The sequence below is a fragment of the Aquarana catesbeiana genome, linkage group LG09 (genome assembly GCF_042186555.1).
Source record: "Aquarana catesbeiana isolate 2022-GZ linkage group LG09, ASM4218655v1, whole genome shotgun sequence".
Classification (NCBI taxonomy): domain Eukaryota; kingdom Metazoa; phylum Chordata; class Amphibia; order Anura; family Ranidae; genus Aquarana; species Aquarana catesbeiana.
In genome coordinates this window covers 53511742-53526034 of record NC_133332.1, presented here as the reverse complement: position 1 = coordinate 53526034, position 14293 = coordinate 53511742, and the positions used below count along the sequence as shown (strand labels likewise).

The 14293-nt window shown below is 45.2% G+C and overlaps 1 protein-coding gene across 2 annotated transcripts in view; it reads left to right on the top strand.

Moving 5' to 3' along the window:
* Positions 1-11238: 11238 nt before the first annotated feature.
* Positions 11239-14293, top strand: part of PLD3 (phospholipase D family member 3) — a 60145-nt gene continuing 57090 nt past the window's right edge. The window contains exon 1 of one of the 2 annotated variants that reach the window (XM_073598503.1): positions 11239-11352. The gene's annotated coding sequence lies outside the window, so the exon portion shown is untranslated. The remainder of the gene's footprint in view (positions 11353-14293) is intronic. The other variant, XM_073598504.1, reaches the window with a different exon arrangement.

Below are 14293 nucleotides of genomic sequence, written 5' to 3'. Positions count from 1 at the left end.
TGCCACCTCATGCCTTTAAAACCGAACACTAAGGATGAGCTCAGGCGTGTTCGCACACTCCATATGCACGCAGAGCCCGCCAGGAAGTCGACACAGCGCTGCGCTAATCACAGGCAGTGAGACATTTCCCGATCTCTGCATCCGCACATCGGGAAAATGTCTTACTGCCTGTGATTAGCACAGTGCAGTGCCGACTTCCTGGCGGGCTCTGCACGTGGGCTGTGCGAACACGCCGGAGCTCATCCTTACCGAACACATATTAATTACACAGGTTCTGAGGCTGTTTAAGGTGGTAGTTAAACTCACTTGGCGCCTTATCTGCATTAAATTAGCCTCAGAACCTGTGTAATTCATATGTGTTCAGGTTTAACCACTTGCTGTCGGCTGGCCTGGGCTTTGTGCGGGGATATCTGAATGATGGGTGCAGCTACAGGCATCATTCAGATATCGGCTTTTTCAGCCGGCGATTCCCTACACCATAAGAACAATCATAGCGGCTGGTCAGGGGACGTGTCTCCCCCATCACCCGCCGCTCTCCGGTCTTTCTACCGGCTCACCCCTGCGATCGGTGAGTCGGAGAACGGATCCGCCGGCTCCAGATGTTTACCATCTGGTCCGCCGGAGTCTCTATGATCTCCGGAGGCCAGGCGCGATGTTATGACGTCACGCCCGGCCTCTGCATTCAAACGAATGGCGCCGCCTCGGCTGGGAAGCCGAGATCATTTTATTTATTTATTATTTCAGGCTTCCCAGCCTAGAGGTGAGATGTGGGGTCTTATTCACCCCATATCTCACTGTAAAGAGGACCGATCATGCCATATTCCTATTACAAGGGATGTTTACATCCCTTGTAATAGGAATAAAAGTGATCACATTTTTTTTTAAAGTATCAAACTAAAAATGTAAAGTAAAATTAACAATAAAAAAAAATAAAATAAATAAAATTAAAATTTAATTTTAATTAAAAAATTAAATAAAAAAAAAAAAAAAAATGTTAAAGTGAAGAAGCGAACGCATACGTAAGTCCCGCCCACATATGAAAGTGGTGTTCAAACCACACGTGAGGTGTCGCCACGAACGTTAGAGCGAGAGCAATAATTCTAGCCCTAGACCTCCTCTGTAACTCAAAATATGTAACCAGGAAAAAAATGTAAAGCATCGCATATGGGGATTTTTAAGTACCGAAGTTTGGCGCCATTCCACGAGCGTGTGCAATTTTGAACTGTGACATGTTGGGTATCTATTTACTCGGCGTAACTTCATCTTTCACATTATGCAAAAAAATTGGGCTAACTTTACTGTTTTGCTTTTTTTAAAGCACAAGACTGTTTAAAAAAAAAAAAAAAAATGCGTTTGAAAAGTTGCTGCGCAAATACCGTGCAAGATAAAAAGTTGGAATGACCGCCATTGTATTCTCTAGGGTCTCTGCTAAAAAAAAAAACATATATAATGTTTGGGGGTTCTATGTAATTTTCTAGCAAAAAAAGATGATATTTACGTAGAGAGAAATGTCAGAATTGGCCTGGTTGGCAAGTGGTTAAAGGGATGAGGTGCCAACCCTAAGGGCATGCGCAATAAGCAATTTTCTTTGCAACGTCACTTCCGTTGCATTTCCTGATGGTCAGTGGTGTTCTGATAGAACGGCTGGCATACACATGGGCCGAATATTGGGCATTTTTTTTTAACCGGCCAATGTTTACCGACATTCGGCCCGTGTGTACTGGGCTTAAGGCTGGATTCACATCTATGCATTTTTACTGCTTTTTGCATTTTGCAGATTTGCACTACAGAACGTGTTCCATAGGAAATCATGTTAAATGAACTGTAGTGCAAATCTGCAAAATGCAAAAAGCACTAAAAATGCATAGGTGTGAATCCAGCCTTACTGAGCTCGGCTCCCCCTGAAGCTGCACAGGCAGTGCGCAGGAGTGTACACCTGTCGCTGCAAAAATTATACCTTAGCCTAGGTTCACACTGAAGGCGGGTTTGATTTCAAACTCTCATTTCTGTCCGACTTCGGGAGCGATTTCAGAGACATCTGTGCGGGTTCCTGCAGAGATGTCTATTGAAATCGCCCCCTGAAGGAATTACTTTTGGGAATCGGTGTGGCGCCGCAAAGTCAGCGTCGCACCGATTTGGACCCCCTGTGCTCATTCATCCAGAGTGGAAACACTCTAATGCCCCGTACACACGGTCGGATTTTCCAACGGAAAATGTGTGATAGGACCTTGTTGTCGGAAATTCCGACCGTATGTAGGCTCCATCACACATTTTCCATCGGATTTTCTGACACACAAAGTTTGAGAGCAGGCTATAAAATTTTCCGATCGTGTGTACACAAATCCGACGGACATAGTGCCACGCATGCTCAGAATAAATAAAGAGATGAAAGCTATTGGCCACTGCCCCATTTATAGTCCCGCTGTACGTGTTTTACGTCACCGCGTTCAGAATGATCGGATTTTCCGACAACTTTGTGTGACCGTGTGTATGCAAGACAAGTTTGAGCCAACATCCGTCGGAAAAAATCCTAGGGATTTGTTGTCGGAATGTCCGAACAAAGTCCGACCGTGTGTTTGGGGCATGATACAGGAGGTGTGTTACTGGGCAGATCACATGTGAAAACAGATGGAAATAAGCATAAAAAATAGAAAACTGATGCAGCCACCACATCTAATGATTGCTAAGCAGCAATATATTAAATTTTTGGTTTGGGGTTTGACAGCTGTAGCCAGGTCCTGCTTAGGGTTGCCACCTGTTCTGGGATTCATCAGGTTCGGGTTTTGAAATCTTGTGTCCAGGTTTGTCTGCCTAAAACCCGGACTCATTATTCAGACAGGAATATGGCTCAGAACGGGGCCTGAAGGGAGGGATGTGGAGGACGAGGCAGGAGAGACGCGTACCCAATGAGCAGGGGATTGGAGGTGGGGGTAGAGGAGACGGTGGAGGAAGCCTTCATCCTGATCCCAGAAGTAGATCATGTGTGCTGTAGTGGTGGAGCGGGTTGGGGTCCCAGGGGGTGATTAATCCTCGATACGTGCAGCTGGTGATGGGGCCGTCAGCAAGGTGAAAGGAGTCTATATTAGGTGACATGACTGGACACTGACTGCTTCTTCACCACGGCTGATGGAGAGTAGACCTTCTCAGCCTTTTACCTCAGAGCAGGGTTGCCACCTCGCAGTTAAGGCACCAAGTGAGTTTAATTACCACCTTAATCAGCCACAGAACCTGTGTAATCAATATGTGTTCGGTTTTAAAGGGATGAGGTGGCAACTCTACCTCAGAGGAGCCCTGCACATCCAATGTAGTGATCAGAGAACCCTGCTGATAGGATCTGGGTAAATTACTGGCATCTGAAAGCTGTAGAGCATTATACAAATTATTGCATATAATTTGAGGGTGGGGGTCTCTCAGTGTAATTTTTTTGGTAGGGTTGAGGGGTCTCCTGGAGTAGTTTGGGGGGATAAGGGAGTCCCCTGGAGTGTACACTATGAGGGAAGGGGTTTCCCAGTGTGTACTGTATTCTCCTGATGGGGGAGGGTATCCCCCAGTAAGTACACCGCTTAGTAGGTCACACAGGGTTCGGTAGGTGCTCTTGGCCCCGTCCGGCTGTGTTCAGTCACTGGCTCGGTGGGTACATGTCTCCACAGCGCTCCAATGCTAGGCCACCCGCTAATCTGGAAATGATCCTGGTGCACCTCCACTGTGGCCCCAACCCCTGGGTGTGTAGTAGAAAGGCGCGGGCTCTCCCTATCCCCCGGCTCCCTGCTCTCTTCTCATCCCAGATGTGTGGTAGTCTTCCACTCACCCGCAGCCATTTTGAATGATCCAGAGAAAGACTTGTCCCTCCTCCTCCTCCGCTCCCCTCACTGTCACCCCATCCCCGGCCTTCCATCCCAGGTTCCCCTCACCCTCCCTCCAGGCCCTACTCCGAGCCACAGTCCAGTCTGAATAATGTGTCCCAGGTTTCAGGCGGACTGAAACCCAGACACATGATTCAAAACCTTGACTGTGTGAATCCCAGACAGGTGGGAACCCTATGTCTATGACCAGATTGAAAAAAAGTCCTGCACTATATACACTGTATTGTACATTACACACTCCTCCTGCACTATATACACTGTATTGTACATTACACACTCCTCCTGCACTATATACACTGTATTGTACATTACACACTCCTCCTGCACTATATACACTGTATTGTACGTTACACACTCTTCCTTCACTATATACACTGTATTGTACATTACACACTCCTCCTGCACTATATACACTGTATTTTACATTACACACTCCTCCTGCACTATATACACTGTATTGTACGTTACACACTCTTCCTTCACTATATACACTGTATTGTACATTACACACTCCTCCTGCACTATATACACTGTATTGTACATTACACACTCCTCCTGCATGATATATACACTGTATTGTACATTACACACTCCTCCTGCACGATATATACACTGTATTGCACATTACACGCTCCTCCTGCACGATATATACACTGTACTGTACATTACACACTCCTTCTGCACTATATAAGCACTGTATTGTATATTACTACTCTCATTGGGGCACCCAAAAGCGTCCTAGGTGTTTTACAATCCTATAGTGTAAAAAAAAAAAAGAAAACATTTTGCTGTGTGCCATTAAAGTGTTTGGGTTTGGCTTGAAGAAAAGGAGGCGACCCCTATTATTATTATTATTATTAACTATTTATATAGCGCCAACAGTTTACGCAGCACTTTACAGTGTAGAGGGGGGACAGCACAATTACAGTACAGTTCAATACAGAAGGGACTTGAGGGCCCCGCTCATAGAACTTACATTCTAAAGGGAGGGGGTGGTGTTACAAAAGGTAATAGATACAGGGAATAATTTGATGGGGGTGGCTCGGGGACAGTTGTTAGGTGGGTGTGGGATAGGCTTCCCTGAATAAGTGAATTTTTTTAGGGATCTCCTAAAGGTGAACAGGTTAGGGGCTGATAGGATATACCGGGGCAGGGAGTTCCAGAGGATGGGAGAGGCTCTGGACAAGTCCTGAAGGTGAGCATGAGACCCCTAGTGTGTGGACTCCTTTCAACCCCCAGCTGGTACACTATGTCAGAGTGCTGGGCTGTGTGTGTGCACCCAGCATCTTGCTTATCTCACTCTGCAGCTGAAGGAGTAGATCCTTTGGAAATCCCCTGCTCCTGCTTCACTCCCCCCCCCCCTTCTCCTATCAGCGGACTGGAGCCAATCAGAGAGCAGGAGAATTGGAACCAATCAGATGTGGGGAGAGGACTTGCATGTAGACACAAAAGGATTCCGGAAATGTAGTATTAAAGCAGAACTAAACCCATCAATTTGACAGTTTAAAAAAACAGTACGTTTAAAGACATGCAGGGATTGCTAACTGTCACAATAGCTTGTGCTCTCAACCGAACTGTCAAACCATAAATTGACTGGTGTCATAACTAATCACATGTGCAGCACCATGGCAGTTGTACATCAAACAGAGGCAAAGATAGCAGCTTCCTTGGCTGAAAAGGATAGGAAGGTTTAGTTCCGCTTTAAAGCAGCACTCTACAATATAATTGAATGGCTACAGGATCCCACAATGCCTTGGACACAGAGGTGGAGAGACAGACTACTTTTTGTGAGCAAACCAAGACACTAGGAGGTCTCTTGCGGAGATGAGACCGAGAGGTGCAGACCAAGTGTCGGGGTCTGTACCCTATGCCAGAGGAGTCCTACAGAGAGTGAGAATGAGAGAGTTGCTGTACCCTGTCAGGAGACTGAGCAATTGCAAGCCTCCTGTGTGCGGGGATCTGGAGCAGTGCAAACCCATTGCTGGGTGTCTGAGTGCATGCCAAGGGCCAAAGGACTGAGACACAGAGACTTCTCATGCTCTGCCACTGTTCGGTCCTGCTCCACCATGTTATTTCTGACCTTATTGAGAGACCCGCCGGCTCTTCTAGGTTTAGTGGGTGGGCCTCCTGATGATTCGCCACTAGAACCACCCCCCTTCTCCTCTGTGAATAAAACGGTAAAGCCTTCTGGGACATACATTTCCCAGGAGACACAGAGGGCACAGTACATGTATATTGAAGGCATTTAGGAGATATTTACTTTAGATGCGCTTTGAAGTAACGGCATACCCGTGCAGTTCCTTCAGAGCCATACCGTAAACAGCTACTCCTCCGCGCATGCGCGGGAGTGACTTCATCGCCGGTTAGGCCATTCACATCGCCGGAGCCCGCGAACCCGGATGGAAGACCGGGTGAAGATGGAAGCGGTTTACCACCGTATTAAGTCACACAGGTGTCAGGTGTCAGCGTGTCTCAAGCTACAGTTGGGTGTGCCAGTGGAGATCAAGAAGTGTACTGTGTCCAGTACCATCACCCAGCGGCTCCTGCGAGGGTAAGTGCTACATACTTCTCTATAAGTCCCCTGTAGCTTTTACTGTAGGATAAGGAACCTTCATATCTTGTAGCAACAAAGGTCTTGAGTTTTTTTTTTTTTTTTTTTGAGTGCATGTGGCCTGGTATGGTTCGGGGGGGGGAGGTAGGGGCGCTCGATCGTCATTTTTTCCTTTAGAATTGTCATTTTGCTGCGGGACTATAAAACACACCAGAAAGATGCGCCACTTTACAGGCAGACTAAGGGGACCCCTCAGGCACGGTATTTAAAGGAATATTTCATTTTTATTGTTTCACTTTAAGCATGCTTAAAATCACTGCTCCTGAAAAAACGTCCCTTTTCAAAACTTTTTTTTTGTCCCCTGGGGCAGTACCTGGGTCCCCATACACTTTTTATGGCAATAACTTGCATAGAAGCCTTTAAAATTAGCACTTTTGATTTTTCATGTTCGTGTCCCATAGACTTTAACCGTGTTCGCACACATTTTTTGCCTGTTTGCATGTTCTGGTGCGATCCGAACTGGGGGGTGTTTGGCTCATCCCTACTCGATCGTGTTACAAGGTCTCAGGTATGAATGGGGAGCAGGTGTGGTAAATTTGGTGTTATCGCTCTCTCTCTCTCATACTGGTCACTGGAAGTTCAACATGGCACCTCATGGCAAAGAACTCTCTAAGGATCTGAAAAATAGAATTGTTGCTCTACATAAAGATGGCCTAGGCCATAAGAAGATTGCCAAGATCCTGAAACTGATCTGCAGCACGGTGGCCAAGACCATACAGCGGTTTAACAGGACAGGTTCCACTTAGAACAGGCCTCGCCATGGTCGACCAAAAAGGTTGAGTGTACATGCTCAGCGTCATATCAAGACGTTGTCTTTGGGAAATAGATGTGTGAGTACCACCAGTATTGCTGCAGAGGTTGAAGGGGTGAGGGGTCAGCCTGTCAGTGCTCAGACCGTACGCCGCACACTGCATCAAATTGGTCTGCATGGCTGTCGTCCCAGAAGGAAGCCTCTTCTAAAGATGATGCACAAGAAAGCCTATAAACAGTTCGCTGAAGACAAGCAGACTAAGGACATGGATTACTGGAACCATGTGCTGTGGTCTGATGAGACCAAGATAAACTTATTTGGTTCAGATGGTGTCAATGGTGTGTGTCGGCAACCAGGTGAGGAGTACAAAGACGAGTACAGTCAAGCATGGTGGTGGGAGTGTCATGGTCTGGGGCTGCATGAGTGTTTCTGGCACTGGGGAGCTACAGTTCATTGAGGGAACCATGAATGCCAACATGTACTGTGATATACTGAAGCCGAGCATGATCCCCTCCCTTCGGAGACTGGGCCACAGGACAGTATTCCAACATAACGACCCCAAACACACCTCCAAGACAACCACTGCCTTGCTAAAAAAGCTGAGGGTAAAGGTGATGGACTGGCCAAGCATGTCTCCAGACCTAAACCCTATTGAGCATCTGTGGGGCATCTTCAAACGAAAGGTGGAGGAGCGCAAGGTCTCTAACATCAACCAGCTCTGTGATGTCGTCATGGAGGAGTGGAAGAGGACTCCAGTGGCAACCTGTGAAGCTCTGGTGAACTCCATGCCCAAGAGGATTAAGGCAGTGCTGGAAAATAATGGTGGCCATACAAAATATTGACACTTTGGGCCCAATTTGGACATTTTCACTTAGGGGTGTACTCACTTTCCTGCCACCGGTTTAGACATTAATGGCTGTGTGTTGAGTTATTTTGAGGGGACAGCAAATTTACACTGTTATACAAGCTGTACACTCACTACTTTACATTGTAGCAAAGTCTCATTTTTTTCAGTGTTGACACATTAAAAGATAGAATAAAATATTTACAAAAATGTCAGGGGAGTACTTTGTGTGTGTGTGTGTATGTATACACACACACACACACACACACACACACACACACACACGCACACACCATTCCAGTGTGGTTGTACAGCGAGTCTGATTAGTACAGATAAGACTGGGGTTCTCGGTCACCCTGTGCCCCTAATAGACACAGGGTAACTTAGACATAAAAGGTGCATGGGGAGCTGAAACAATGGTCTTTTTTTTGCTGTATTTTTCACCCCACAGCGCAGGGCAGCCCATTCCTCTGACTGAGCTGCCCCACATGCCCCAAATGTGCCAAAAGAAGCTCCAGGACCTTTTCTGGTATGGAACTTTGTGTGTTTTTTGATAAAATGTATGTCTGCTCACCTCTTTCCTGGTGTCATTCACAATTAACAGCACCGCAATGCGCATTCTTCACATATTTTCCGTGCATTCCGGGAAAGCACGAGGAAACACACATTTCCGCGGATGTGAATGGGGCCTTAATGTAAAAGGGGGTGCAGCAGATTACACATCGGGCTCCTCAGGGGAGGGGTGATGTCCGCAGACATGAGGAGAGACAGAGAGGTGGAGGCGTGAGCGTCAGACCAGTTTTATTCATTTTTATGGCCTTTTTAACCCGTTCACTGCCAAACCATTGTTTTCTTTTTTGCACACACATGTTAATGTATAAAAGCAAATCTTTTCTTTTGTTTTGGATGGAGTGGAGAGGGATTAGAACCCTTGTCAAGTTTTTATTGCTGTCTGTGTCCCCGTTAAAGAGATTCACTCCCTCTATTTTTTATGTTTACCATTACCACCAAAAGTGAAAAAAAAATCCCAAATTTTGGGTTGTCACCAGAACAAGAACAGAGAGGAAAAATTCCAATGGGGACACTAGTTCTGGTGACAACCAGGGATTCTGCCACTCTTGGGGATTTCTCTCACTTCCTGTTTTGAAGCAGGAAGTGAAGGGAAATCTCCCCAGTGGGGACACAGATGGGAAAAAACAAACAGGGGTTATAACCCTCCCTTACGCTATACCATATACCATAAAAAGAAAAACAAAAATTGCCTTTAGTTCTATTTAACTTCTAGTTGGTATGCGGGGGGGGGGGGGGCGATGTGGACTGAAAGTGATTGTAAAGCTTCAGATTTTCTTTTAATAAAACAAAGAAAAGTCATACTATATACTGTCACTGTACTAATGACACTGGCTGGGAAGGGGTTAACATCTAGGAGTGATCAAGGAGTTAAATGTGTGCCTAACAATGTGTAATGTGTGCTGCTTTTTACTAAAGATCTCTTTGTTTCTTATCCCTGAATAAGAAATAGATTGTTCCCTCTGTACAGGATCTACTGACAGACCTCTGCTGTGTTCAATCACAGTAGGTGTCAGCAGGGGGCGCCCTAAACCTGGAAACAGGTAGAGATGTACAAGTGTGTCGCTTTGCCTGTATCGGCCGCTCATCCGCAGTACATTGCGGGCCGGGGGTCCACAAGTGGATAAAAAGTGGCCAAAAGGAGATCACCGAGTGCTGAAAAGGGTCCCCCTTTCACAGGTTCTTTTACTGTCCTGGCAGTTTCATTGTTTGCTTTGTTTTATTGGGCTGACCATACACTTTACAATCTGATTGTACAATCTCCAACAGATCTATCATCAACTATGTACTGCAAGGATCTGCCTGATTTATTATAAATTGGATGGATCCTTTAGGTGTGTCCTATTTCATAGTTTTGGCAGAAGATTGTGCGGGACTTGTACAATCAGATCATAGAACACCAGACCAGTATGCCCCGCCCCCTTTGAGTACCGAGCCTGCTGGGACCCCGCCCCCCCATATATACTATATCTCTGTTGGGCCCCGCCTTTTTGTGTATACCAGCCCCTCTGTGTTTTCGCTGCTTGCTGGGGCGCTACCCCTTTGTGTATGGCCCGCCCTCCCGTAGCGCCCCACCCCTTCCAGTGTATACCGGGCCCCGCCCCTCACTATATTCAAGGGCGTCTGGCTGCAGACTGGAGCTCCACGTTTGACAAAAAAAAAAAATTATAATGAACTTTAATGTCACAAACATTTTAATAGACACTAGACACAACTCGTGAAAGTGGAGGTCACCTTGCGGGCGCGCTCCTGAGTCCAGCATTCGGCGTCCAAAGCAGCCGAATGTATGGCTCGGCCTCGCCCCCCAGGTCATTGGATTTGATTGACAGCAGCGGGAGCCAATGGCTGCGCTGCTATCAATCTATCCAATCAAGAGAACCCTGGGCAGAGGAAGAGCGCGCCCCGCCGGATGAAGTTCCAGGGCTCAGGTAAGTAAAACGGGGGGGGGGGCGGTCACTGCCAGAAGTTTTTTTACCTTAATGCGTCACAAGGGTTTACAACCCCTTTAAGGTTTGACATGTTGGGTATCTATTTACTCGGTGCAACCTCATCTTTAATATTTTACCAAAAATGTGGTTAATATATTGCATTTGTTTAACTTTAAATTCACTTTAGTGTGTTTTTTACTGAAGTTTTGCATTTCCAAGACCTTTGCTGTAATATTGTGTGAGATAAAAAATTGGAACTACCACTATTTTATTCTGTAGAGTGTCTGCTTTCAGAAAATGTATAATATTTGGGAAGTTTTATGTAATCTTCAGGCCGAAAATGATTTTTTTAAACCAAAAAAATGCAAAAACAGCTCTGGCAGAGTAAGGGTTAAAGCTGTTTAAAAAAAACAAAAAAAACCGTGGAGCCAAATGTTTCCTGTGGAGAGTGGAGCTCCAGTCTGCAGCCAGATACCCTTGGGGAAATGCAGCTAAGACAGGAAACACGTGGCCTCCACTTCCACGAGTTGTGTCTAGTGTCTATTAAACGTTTGTGACATTAAAGTTGATTATAAAAAATAAAAAAAAAAGGTGGAGGCCACATGTTTCCTGTGAAATGTGGAGCTCCAGTCTGCAGACAGACCCCTCTCCTGTTTTGTGTATACCAGCCCTTCTGGGTGTGTGTTGGCCCGCCCTCCCGTAGGGCTCCGCCCCTCCCAGTGTATACCGAGCCTGCCCTGCTGGGGATGTAGTTGTTGTGGATCTGATCTTTCTGTGTGTGTAAGGTAAGTACCCGGGACCCCCCCATTATACCTGCCGGGACCCCCTACACTGACCCCTCCTCATACCTGCTACTACTTTCTCATTATATTGTCCTTCTCCACTCTTATAATATTACTCTCATCCTTCTATGTTCTCTACATTGTTACTCTACTATTACAGTATATACATTGTTACTCTTCTATATTCTATACATTGTTAAATAATTATTGTTACTCTTCTATATTCTATACATTGCTCCCCTCCTCCTATAATATACATTGTTACCAGGGCCGTCTTTAATATTGATTGGACCCTGGGCAAAGTTTTTCTTGCCCCCCCCCCCATACAATTTCACTCTCCACCTGCTCTGAGACATACAATAAGTAGCAGCTAGACTTAAAATCAGTTTACTGTATCGTATCAGACAGCAATTGCGATTGGTTGCCAGTGGTTACAGCATATCATTACTGCGTAATGACTGGTTGCTAGAGGTTACAGCACACATTATGGCTCACTGATTAGTTGCTAGAGGTTGCAGCAAATGATTTCTGCTTGTTAATTGGTTGCTAGAGATTACCGTACAGTAATACTGCTCACTGATTGGTTGCTAGAGGTTACAGCACATCATCTCCTCACTCCAGGGGAGCATGGTACACATATGAATGCCGCCTTTATTTACATATCAATGCTGCCAGCCGCAGCTATTTACTTAGTAATGCCGCTGCTATTTACATATGAATGCAGGTTATTTACATGTAAAAACAATGTCTGCAGGCGAGTCATCTGTACACAACAATAGGGCAGAGCTGGGCAGCATTAGTACAAGCACTTTACACTGTGATATCGGGACACAGCACAGGACTAAAACGTCAAGGGACAAGGGAATTTAAACTGGGATAGTTGGCAAGTATGATGCAGCTGCTTTGGGCCCCACAACAATGACAGGGTCCAGGACAGCTGCCCCTTTTGCCCTGCCTTAAAGACGGCCCTGATTGTTACTCTTCTATGTTCTATACATTGCTCCTCTCCTCCTATAATATATATTGTTACCCTCCCCCCCTCTTATATGGTATACATTGTTACCCTCCCCTCCTCTTATATCATATACATTGTTACCTTCCCCTCCTCTTATATCGTATACATTGTTACCTTCCCCTCCTCTTATATTGTATACATTGTTACCTTCCCCTCCTCTTATATCGTATACATTGTTACTCTCCCCTCCCCTAAAATCTTTAACATTGTTACTCTCCCCTCCTCTTATATCGTATACATTATTACTCTCCCCTCCTCTTATATCCTATACATTGTTACCCTCCCCTCCTCTTATATCGTATACATTGTTACTCTCCCCTCCTCTTATATCGTATACATTGTTACCCTCCCCTCCTCTTATATCGTATACATTGTTACTCTCCCCTCCTCTTATATCGTATACATTGTTACTCTCCCCTCCTCTTATATCGTATACATTGTTACCCTCCCCTCCTCTTATATCGTATACATTGTTACTCTCCCCTCCTCTTATATCCTATACATTGTTACTCTCCCCTCCTCTTATATCGTATACATTGTTACTCTCCCCTCCTCTTATATCGTATACATTGTTACTCTCCCCTCCTCTTATATCCTATACATTGTTACCTTCCCCTCCTCTTATATCGTATACATTGTTACTCTCCCCTCCTCTTATATCCTATACATTGTTACTCTCCCCTCCTCTTATATCGTATACATTGTTACTCTCCCCTCCTCTTATATCGTATACATTGTTACTCTCCCCTCCTCTTATATCCTATACATTGTTACCTTCCCCTCCTCTTATATCGTATACATTGTTACTCTCCCCTCCTCTTATATCCTATACATTGTTACCCTCCCCTCCTCTTATATCGTATGCATTGTTACTCTCCCCTCCTCTTATATCGTATGCATTGTTACTCTCCCCTCCTCTTATATCCTATACATTGTTACCCTCCCCTCCTCTTATATCCTTTACATTGTTACCCTCCCCTCCTCTTATATCGTATACATTGTTACTCTCCCCTCCTCTTATATCCTATACATTGTTACCTTCCCCTCCTCTTATATGGTATACATTGTTACTCTCCCTTCCTCTTATATGGTATACATTGTTACCCTCCCCTCCTCTTATATGGTATACATTGTTACCCTCCCCTCCTCTTATATCGTATACATTGTTACCCTCCCCTCCTTTTATATCCTATACATTGTTACCTTCCCCTCCTCTTATATGGTATACATTGTTACCCTCCCCTCCTCTTATATCGTATACATTGTTACCCTCCCCTCCTCTTATATCCTATACATTGTTACTCTCCCCATCTCTTATATCCTATACATTGTTACCTTCCCCTCCTCTTATATGGTATACATTGTTACCCTCCCCTCCTCTTATATGGTATACATTGTTACCCTCCCCTCCTCTTATATCGTATACAATGTTTCTCATAGTCACGTTGTAAGTGTAGAATCCAGGCTTGTGTGAGCTTTATATGAAGACCTCAGCCCTGCGCTCTGCCTATACCAGCCATAGTATCTGTATGTTGTCACCTCCTCCAGCGCATTGATTTTACCCATTGACTCCTGAAATGAATGAAACCGATATTCTGGAAGTCATTGGAACATCCTTGATGACGCCCATCGCTGCGGTGGACTGGCTGAAAGTGGCAGCGATTTTAAGCAAAAAAAAAGTACTTAATTAAAAAAACAAAAAAAAACAAGCATATCCAAAGATTGAACACAGAGGTACGAGAAATGAATCGGGAGGGTGGAGCTCCACTTTAAGCAGCTGCTATCAGCACAAGGGACAGTTCTCACTTCTCATTGATAGCAAATATGGTCTGTTGTGCTGATCAGAAAATAAAATGTTTAACTAAGCTTAGGGTTTAATGCATTTGCACTTACATGCGTTTATACAGGTTCAGATTTCCTCTAAAAGCA